We start from the raw sequence: 10,677 nt of genomic DNA, 5'->3' as shown, positions 1-10,677 counted from the left end.
ATCCTCTGCTGTCCCTTTCTTTTTTTTTTTCTTCAATCTTTCCAAACATCAGTCTTTCCCAATGAGTCCCATCTTCTCATTATGTGGCCAGAATATTTAAGTTTTATCTTCAATATTTGACAGTCCAGTGAATAGATTGAACTATGACTTTAAGTATTGGCTCATTTGATCACCCTGCTGTCCAAGGGACTCTCGAAAGTTTTCTCCAGCACTACAATTCAAAAGTGTCAATTCTACATCATTCAGAGTTTCCTGTTGTTGTTGTTGTTGTTTCTTGGTGGTAGTGGTGATGGTGGTGGTGGAGGTAGTGTGTGTGTGTGTGTGTGTGTGTGTGTGTGTGTGTGTTTGTTAATAGCTATCTATTTGTTTCTACTGGAAAGACCATAGCTTTGACTGTATGGACCTCCGTTGGCAAGGTAACCTCTCTGCTTTTTAATATGCTGTCTAGATTTGCCAGCTTTCTTTCCAAGGAGCAAGAGGCTTTTAATTTCATGGCTGCAGTTGCCTCCTGCAGTGATCTTTGAGCCCAAGAATATAAAATTTGACACTGTTTCCATTTCTTCTCCCTCTATTTGCCAGGAACTGATGGGACTAGTTGCCAAAATCTTAGTTTTTTTAATGCTAAGTTTCAAGCCGGCTTTTACACTCTCCTCTTTCACCCTCATCAGGAGGCTTCTTAATTCTTTTTCACTTTCTGCCATCAGAGTAATATCATCTGTATAACTGAGATTGTAGATATTTCTCCCAGAAACCTTAATTCCAGCTTTTGATTCATTCATTCTGGCATTTCACATGATGTACTGTGCATGTGAGTTAAATAAATAAGGTTACAATATAGGCTTGTCATGCTACTTTTCCAATCATAAATTAATCACTTGTTCCACATGCAGTTCTAAACTGTTGTTTCTTAACCTGCACATAGAGTCCTCAAGAAACAAGTAAAATGATCTGGAACTTCTTTCTCTTTGAGGACTTGCCACTTTTTTGTTGTGATCCACACAGTCAAAGGCTTTATCATAGTCAATAAAGCAGAAGTAGATGTTTTTTGTTTTTTGTTTGTTTTCAGGAACTCCCTTGCTTTCTTCATAATCCAGTGAAAATTGGCCATTTGATTTCTAATTTCTCTACCTCCTCAAAAACCAGCCTCCTTTTCCGGTAAGTCTTCATTCACATAATGTTAACGCCTAGCTCACAAAATCTTAAGCATAACCCTGTTGGCATGTGAAATAAGCATAATTGTTTGGTAATTTGAACTTTTTTATCATTGCCTTTCTTTAGGATTAGGACACAAACAGATCTTTTCTGATCCAGTGGGCACTGATGTGTTTTCCAAATTTGTTGTTACATTGAATGTAGCATGTTAACAGTATCATCTTTTAGCATTTTAAATAGCTCAGCTGGAATTTCATCACCTCCACCAGCCTTATTGTTAGTAATGCTTCCTGTGGTCCACTTGACTTCATTCTCCAGGATGTCTGATTCCAGATCACTAACCACACTGTCATAGTTATCAGTGGTGTTAAGATCTTTCTTTTCTCTTTCGTATAGCTTACCACCTATTCTTTTTTTTTTAATTTAAAGACCTTTATTAACAGGTGCTTTCAGTTTGTGGATCTTTTAGATCAGGTGTACTTTTATACAAAAAGTGAGGTTCTTAAAAATCCAGATAACCAGATGTGAAACAATTTAAAAATCTTTAAAAGTGTATTAAGAAAACCAGGCTTTAAAAATGTTTATCATTTTCAAAAAGAGACTTCTTTAGATAAAACAATAAAAACCCCATGCTACGTAGATAATACAGACAGTTCTAGTTATCTGGTCAACAGCAAAAAGCAGGCACTTAGGTCTTCTATTCCAAATCTTCTGTTCATTTCTTATTATTGCTGGAATTTCATATTCTTTCTTCTCCTATGATTACTAAACTGGATGATGGGAGGGTTGGCAACCCGGCATTTACTCAGCCCCAGGAACCCAGGTATTATCAGCAGGTGGTTTCAGCTGCTTTTGTCTCTTTGCCATCTTGTGGTTTAGGGTTCTCTGGGCGTCTGCCTCGGTAACCGAGGTTAAATTGGTCCGACTTTGAGGTGGCTTCTGACCTTGGGTCTCATCTTGGTTCTCTTTGTCTTCTTTACTTTCCTCTTGGCCTGTCTTTGGCATGGAGGGCCCTGCGGAATGGGGGTGTATAATCCCGATATATATCGTCTCACTGGTCTACGTCGTTCTCCTGCACCCTGGTTGCCAGCACCCTCCATCACGTCTGCCTGGACAGGACGGTTAAAATACCGTGGTCGAAGTCTATGGGGTCTCCACAGGTGGTAAGGTGGGAGCCGCCGACTGCTGTAGTGACCACGTTGTTGGGGCTGGCTTTCTGGCGCACTCTCTGATCCCTCGTTCTTTTCCCCACTGTGTTCTGGTAATTCTGCTCGTAGTTCCGGGGAGGACCCCTCCGACGTGGACAATGTCTGTAATGGTTATGGTGGGCTGCATATTTACCACTTTGCACTGGAACACCACCAGGGCCGGTAACATTAGCGGCCTCAGCACACCCTTTTTTCCTTCAACAACAATCTCCACAGTCCCTCCATCTCCTGCGCTGCGAAGGTACTTCCTGGGGTTATTCTTTATTCCAGTCTGGTGTACAAATACATCTTTCTTGGTGTCATTCCTGTTGATGAAACCATAGCCGTTTCTTACATTGCACCATTTTACTGTTCCCAAAACGTTCCTTGCGATGACCTTCTCGTTCCACTGGCGCCGACGTGCGGAACCAACGCTCCCTCCGCCACTGCGGCTGATGCGAAGCTTCGTATCTGGGTGCTGCCTTATTGCGGCGATAATGACTAGACTGGCGGTGGTGGCAGTGGGGCAGCCAGGAGGCCTTACCACCTATTCTTAATTTCTTCTGTTTCTTTTAAGGCCCTACAATTTTCATCTTTTATCACACCCATTTTTTTTTTGCATGAAACTTTATTTTAGTTTCTTGAAGAGATCCCTTGTCTTTCCCATTCTGTTGTTTTCTCCTATTTCATTACTCATTAAACAAAAGCTTCTTATGTTTCCTTGCTATTCCCTGGAATTCTGCATTCAATTGGGTATATCTGTCCTTTCTCCTTTACTTTTTGTTTTCCTTTTTCCCTCGGCTTATTTGTAAAACTCCAGCAGACAGCCATTTTGCTTTCTTGCTCTTTTCCTTTGGATATTTTGTTGTTGCTGTGGCCTCCTACAAAATATTGCAAACCCCTACCCATAGTTCTTCAGGCACTCTATCTCCCAAATCTCTTTCAGGCACTCTGCCAAAAGATCAAATCTTTTACATCTATTCATCACCTCTACTTCACATTCATAAGGGATGTTATCTACGTCATTCATATACGGTCTGGTGCTTTTCCCTACTTTCTTCAATTTGCAATAAGAACCTCATGATCTGAGCCAGCTCCATGTCATGATTGTAGTTTCTCCACCTTTGGCTGCAAAGTATATAATCAATCTGATTTCTATGTTGACCATTTGGTGATGTCCATGTGTAGAGTCACCTTTTGGGTTGTTGAAAAAGAATGTTTGCTAGGACCAGCAAGTTATCTTGACAAAACCCTATTAGTCTCTGCCTGATTTAATTTTGTACTCCAAGACAAAACTTATCTATTCCAATTATCTTTTGATTTCCTACTTTAGCATTCCAATCTCCTGTGATGGCTGTGACATATTTTTGATGTTAATTCTAGAAGGTACTGTGGGTCCTCATAGAATGGATCAGTGTTGACTTCTTTGGCACCAGTGGTTAGCATATAGATTTGTATTACCGTGATGTTGAATGGTTTGCCTTGGATTCAAATACATATGATTCAGTTCTTTCTGAGATTATACCCCCATAGTGCTGTTCTCACCCTTTTATTAACTGTAAGGTCTACTCCATTTCTTCTAAAGGATTCTTGCTTGTGGTAGTGATAATTTGAATTAAATCTGCCCATTTCCATCCATTTAGGTCTACTGACACCCAAGATGTCTGTCTCCTGTTTGACCACATTTAGTTGACCTTGGTTCATTGGTACATTTCAGGTTCCTATTCAGTAGTGATCTTTACAGCATCACACTTTCCTTTTGTCACCAGATGTGCTTCCTTTCAGCTTTGTCTCAGCCTCTTCATTCTTACTGAAGCTACTGATAGTTGACTCCCACTCTTCCCCAATGGCATATTGGGCATCTTCTGGTCTGAGGGGCTCATCATTTTTTTAAATAAATTTATTTTTATTTTTAGGTTACAACATTCTGTTCCACAATTTTTGGAGTTCCAAATTTTCTCTCCCACCCTCTTTTCCCCCTTCCTCCCCAAGACAGTGTATAATCTAGTGTAGGTTCTACATATACCTTCACATTGAACTTATTTACATAATAGTTCAGTTGTAAAGAAGAATTATAACCAATGGAACGAATCATCAGAAAGAAGAAATGAAACCATAAAAGAATGAAAAAAGAGAGCAAATAGTTTGCCTCAATCTGCATTCAGACTCCATAATTCTTTCTCTGGATATGCATAGCATTTTCCGTCATGAGTCTTTTGGAGCTTTCTTCGAACCTTTTATTGATGAGAGGAGTCAAGTCTATCAAAGTTAGTCCTTACAGATACTGTGTGTCTGTAATCGTGTACATTGATCTACTAATTCTGCTCCCTTCACTCAGCATCAGTTCAAATAAGTCATTCCAGGTTATAATGAAGTCTGTCTGCTCCTCATTTCTTATAGCACAATAATACTCCATTACATTCATATACCACAATTTGTTTAGTCATTTCCCAGTTGATGGGCATCCACTTGATTTCTGGGACTCATCTTTTGATGTCACCTCTTTTATCAATTTTGTACTGTCCATGGGGTTTTCTTGGCAAAGATGTTGCAGTGGTTTGCCATTTCCTTTTCCAGTGAATCACCTTTTGTCAGAATTCTTCACTATGACCTGTCCATCTTGGGTAATCATGCATGGCATAGCTCATAGTTTCATTTACCTTTGAAAACCCTTTGACCAGGACAAGGCAGTGAGCTGGGGTGGGGATAAGGTGCAAGTTTTATATTACTATATAGATGCTAGATAATATGTATATGTATAGTGTGGAATGTGTTTGTGTGTGTATGCATGTATGTATACATACATATATATGTATACACAGAGAGAGATGTAGAGACAGAGAGAGACAGAGAGGGAGAGACTGAGAGAGAGAGAGAGAGAGAGAGAGAGAGAGAGAGAGAGAGAGAGAGAGAGAGAAAGAGATGGCATTGTAGATAGAGTGATGGACCTGAAGTCAAGTGGAGTCAATAAACATTTATAAAGTGCTCACTGTGTGCCATACATTGTGCTAAACGTTGAAAATACGATACAAGCAGAAAGAAAGACAATTTTGCCCTCAAGGAGTTTACATTATAATGGGGGAAGACTACACAAAAAAGGAAGCTAAAAACTGGTGAGGGGGACAGGCTTAGGTAAGAGGAGGGGATGATAGAGAAAGTCTAGAGAGTCAAGAGTGTAGCATGTTGTTCATCCTTCATTTTCAAAGAGGACCAATGATATATCATGGGGTGACATCACATCCTGCATGTGAATTGGATTTAAGTGAGGTACAGTTGACATTTCACTTTCTCATCAGCCTCAGTCTTGTCATTGAAGTTCAGTGGTAAGATAAAGTCAAGATGATTGGCAGAGGCCTGGGATGCAGTAGTTGACTTTGGCCTCTTCAATATCTTACCAAGCTCTAAGCATTCCACAGCACCTACTTCAGCTGCCATAATGGCTGTTGGAACAAATTGTTCTCATCCACCATTCCAGGGTGTAGACATCTGTCTACTTCAATGATAGATTTGAGACCTGTTGGTTGTCCTCAACCTGGTTTAGCCAATTTGCCAAAACAGTGGCCGCCAAACATGCTACAGCTTCTAGGAGCCATAGGGGAGAGTTGGGTGACAGGTGGGGGACAAGTGGACACCAAAGGTGGAAAAGCTGCCCTGAAAAGGGCTCAGCAAGCCCTTATGCCAGATGTGCAAGTCATCCTCATTTAAATGGAGTTCTTCAGCCTCTTCTTGCTTCCCACTTCCCACTCCCCTCCCAACCTCCTGACCTCTGGGCCCTGTTGATTGGAAGTAGATTTCACGAGCTGTGAATGATTGTGAGGATTATAAACTTCCTATTTTCCATTAGATATCCTAGCAGCATCTTTGGAACAAGTAAGGCCAGTGTCTACACTGGGGACAAAATTAGGAAAGCAGATGGAAGGCTTTACAAAAAACTTATCTGCAAAGCTACTCAAGTTGAAGATCTTAAAGACTCCAGCAAAAAGACTTACAGGATCTGTGAATTATGCTTTTTACCATGTGTTCTCTCTAAGCCTGAACCTACTTTCCCCTAGACTGTTGTGAGAGACTGTGTCACAGACTTTTGGGGGAATGTTTTATAGCGACTATTCTTACTGTACCTCCACAGTAAATATTCCTTTCTGAAAGTCGAATTTAATCTGGTTTCCTAATTGATATAGTCTGATAACCATTAAAAGGGTTAAAGAAGCACACATGGGGAATTATAAATTATGGTTAGAAAAATCCTCTCTCCCCAATTCCTTAGGTCTCACCCTAGAATCCTGAGGGGAGATATTGTAGCCTTACTCTTGGAACCCAATTCTTCAATGCCATTAAGAGTTCTAATCTCAGAGTCTTTGCTACAATAATAACAATAATAATAATACCATTTCTCAGCCTGAAGGTGAGAGTTGGAACAGAATGTAAGTTCCTTGAGAATCAGTATTGCGCCATGCTTTGTATCTGTATCCCCAGGATCTAACACAGTTCCTGAAACATAATTGGCAATTAATAAATGTTTGTTCATTGGTTGATTGATTGATTGAAGAGCTGGTGAAAACCATTCACTTTTCAAGTGAAGAAACCGATGTGGAGAGAGGTGGGGAACACAAATATCTGTTGAAAGACTGATGGCGTGGTATAGACTGAAATTGTGATTGGTGTGAGGAATTGAAAGGGAAAGTTTTGGAAGGAATGGAGTGAATCAAGAAGGATTTCTTGAACTAGGACTACAGGAAGTATAGGATTTGGGTTGCTAGAGACAACAGATCAAATAAGACAATTTTATAATTATTACTATTGCTTTGCAAACTTTAAATATGCAAGATAAAAGTGAATATTGGTGTTTGATGGTGGTGATGATGATGATGATGAAGATAATGTGACCAATTATGACATCAGTGAAAGGGGGATGTGATTAAAGATCAGAAGATAATAGAGTTTGAGCTCAGAAATACCGAAAAAGCCATCTAGCCCCAATCCTTTGTCTTACAGTTGAGAAAGCTGAGGCATAGAGAGGTTAAATGAATTGCCTGGGGCTCACAACTAGTCAGAGTCTGAGGTATGTTCTGAATCCAGGTCTTCCTGACTCCAGACCCTCTTGGTTGGATTGAAAAAAAGTCGTTTGCATCATTTGTAATCTACATTTATTGAAAACCGATTCTGATTTTTTTATTATTTATTTTATTTGTATTAATTTTAATATATTTTTGTTATTTACTACATACTATTTACTGTTTCAAAGAAACAAAAAAAACCACTTGAAACATAGTTCTTGACCTAAGGAAGTTTGAAACATGATAACTCATAGCTCTGTGAACTCAGGTAATTTGGGGAAATAGAACAAATGCATAAAAAGATAAAAAAATATGCAAGGTAGGCCTGTGCTAAAGCCAGAAGAGGAGTACTGACAGTAGGTATGACTAGGGTTCAGAGGAGAGAGAGAAAACATGGTCTGGGGCAATAACAAAAGCTTATCAGAGAAGATGGCATTGGAGTTGATCCCTGAAGGAAAAATATGTAGAGAGGATGGGGCGGGAATTTGAAAGAAGGAAAATGATATAATCTGAAGGATTGTCATAGCTAACAACAAATGCAGTCTGTTAAATATAGTGAGACTAGTTGAAAAAAAAGACTAACAAAAAGTGCAGGAACTTGCACTGGGTTTGATAAGCAATTAGGAGCCCAAGTTAATTCTGATACTGGTTTGCCTTTTAGATGAGGTTCATTTTTTCCCTTATTCCCTGAGTGATAGAGCTAGGCCTAACCTAGAATTCCCTGTGAGACCAAAATAGAGACCCACATAGGAATATAGGAGAATGGGACTGTGAGAGTGAAGGGTCAGGATAGCAGTATGTGGATTAGAGGGAAACTGGGACAATCAGCAAAGCAGGAGCTAGAAGTTTACCAAAACTATTTTTTGCCCTCTACTTTCATGTGACGAGATGAAGAAAAGTTCTTTTTAGAGTGACTGTTCTGTCTCAAGAACTAAAATTAAACATTAAGGTTTTAAAGAAGGAAGGAGAAAACCAGGCCTCTCCTCCCCCTACCCTATTCTTCCTCGCAGCAAACAAAAGCAAGCAGACCTTCCGAGCAGGACCGCAGGAACAATCAGGGCCTTTGTGAAATCACAATCAAAGCAGCTCCAGCAGTCTCAAGTGGTAATATGGGAGAATGCCACCTTTTCCACGAGACTTCCAATCCTAGTTAGCAACAGCCCCTAGCTACGCTGAAATCTGTCAGCATCACAGTCCTTCCGCTGGGCCATCAGGTCAGCACACCTCCAAGAGAATGAGACTTCCTGTTGCCTAGCCCCTTCTAAATGAGGCAAGTTTTAGAAATCCAGTGCTGTTTCAATGGGTCCTCAGGGTAGAGCTGTGATTGCAAATACCAGCTTACAGGTGCATGCATCCATGGATTCCAGCATGTTTCTATTCCCAGAAAATGGATACAGGGGGACATGTTGCCTGCCTTTCCTATATGGGAAATGGGTATAATAGCATACATCAGTTTTTCATCTCTTAAGGGTAAGGGGATTGTCTAACGGTAGTCCAGAAACTGGTAATTACCATAGCTAAGATAAATAACAAAAAATCTTATTCTGGATTCTCGATCTTAGTTTCTGAATGTGCTATTTTGGTACTATTGGTTTCTTTGGTCTGGATGTCTTTTTAAATGCCATGCTTTTTCCTTAATAAGCATTACTTGAAACATTTGTCAGTGACGTAAATGGTATTTGACTTACATCAAACATCAAATACTCAGTTCACAAAAGCAAAATATTTTGTTTAGTTTTACAGACAACTTGGAGGCAAAATTTTGAATAGATTGACTTGGCAACTACTTAGAAATACTTTTTAAATTGTATTTTTAGCAGATCTCAAATTGTTGAAGGCCATTAATGATAATTTAATTCCAGAGAAAACAGGACACGACTTATATGCTTTCCTTTAAAAAAATACAAATCAATTAGATAAGATGGTAACAATGAAAGAGTAATTAAGGATGGTCTTAGTCCATGATTAATATTTTATAGTGTATAACTATGGTAACTCTGTTTTAAAATTATATTAGAATGATTATAAAGATCATTAACATTATATACAGGAAATCCATTAAAATATAGTTGTTAAGGTTTCTACCTTTCCTTTTATGTGATAGGGTTTAAAAAGATGAAAGGATAAGCTTTTGTGTTTACATCTGGAGTATAAAAGAGGCTCGGTTTGAGCAAAGGACATTCCATGAAATACTATGTCAGAAGCATTCTCAGTCAGAATTCCAGAAATAGCAAGATGTTAAATAGATAATTAAAATGTCTTCAAGGTTTAAACCATGGGGACCTAGAGTTTTAATCATGTGGTGTACATCCATCAGAAGTTTTCTCTTTTATCTACAAGATCAGATTTTGATGCCGTCTTTGGGGGAAGGGAAACCATGCGCTGGGTTTCTGAAATGCATTGGTTTTTTAGGCACTGATAGTTTGATATTAGCATGCCTAACTCAAAATACTCAAAATAGCTATCATTGTTTTCAATGGCTGCCAGAAAGGAACTGTAAGTCTGGCTTGCAAAATACAGTAGATTTCTCTGGTTGTTATAAAATTAAAAGGCATAAGAACACTGCTACCCATAGTCCGACAATGATGTTACACACAGATACTTTAATTCATTTTTAGGAGAATAAAAAATGAAGACCAGACTATTCATAGTCAGTTTTAAGACTAACCCCAAAGAGTCTATTTTTGAAGACTATAATCAAATGCTACTTATTAATATCATCCCCACTCAAAAGCATTCTTTTGGCTGCAAGATTCCTATTGGTTTGAGTGGGGAGGTAACCTAACTTGGTGAGGAAGTATTTCCTTATAATTTCTTATATTATATATTATTCTTGTAGTATTTCTTCTGTATTATATTATACATAATATATTATATAATTCCTTATAAAGGAAGATGCAATGATATAATACAGTCCTCTGAGTTTCTCCATTTCTTGCCTATATTTCTTTCTTTCCTTTTTAAAAAATTCAACCCACTCAGAAAGCATAGGTGACCATCCTTGATAGGTTCAAAAAATAAGAGATAGAAAGAAATGTTTAGCATGAATTAAGATATTAAAGCATATACTGCTTTCAGTAATATTTTAGGCCCAGTCTTAAACATATACACACACATACATAAATGTATACATATCCAAGTACATTTACCATTAAGACTGTATTGATGAATATATATAGAAATTAAATATATTAGTAGTTTTTAATTTAAAAAAAATCTTCAAAACAGTTGTTACAATGGGTGTGCTGCTTTTTAATACCAAAATAAAATATATACACATGGTC

The 10,677-nt window shown here is 38.5% G+C and overlaps 2 pseudogenes; both read right to left on the bottom strand.

Annotated features, from left to right (window-relative positions):
- Positions 1 to 1,953: 1,953 nt before the first annotated feature.
- Positions 1,954 to 3,170, bottom strand: LOC118847082 (annotated as a pseudogene).
- Positions 3,171 to 3,361: 191 nt separating this feature from the next.
- LOC118847081 lies at positions 3,362 to 6,864 on the bottom strand (annotated as a pseudogene).
- Positions 6,865 to 10,677: the final 3,813 nt, after the last annotated feature.

The sequence above is a fragment of the Trichosurus vulpecula genome, chromosome 4, assembly GCF_011100635.1.
Source record: "Trichosurus vulpecula isolate mTriVul1 chromosome 4, mTriVul1.pri, whole genome shotgun sequence".
NCBI classification, from domain to species: domain Eukaryota; kingdom Metazoa; phylum Chordata; class Mammalia; order Diprotodontia; family Phalangeridae; genus Trichosurus; species Trichosurus vulpecula.
This window is presented reverse-complemented; position numbering and strand designations above follow the sequence as displayed.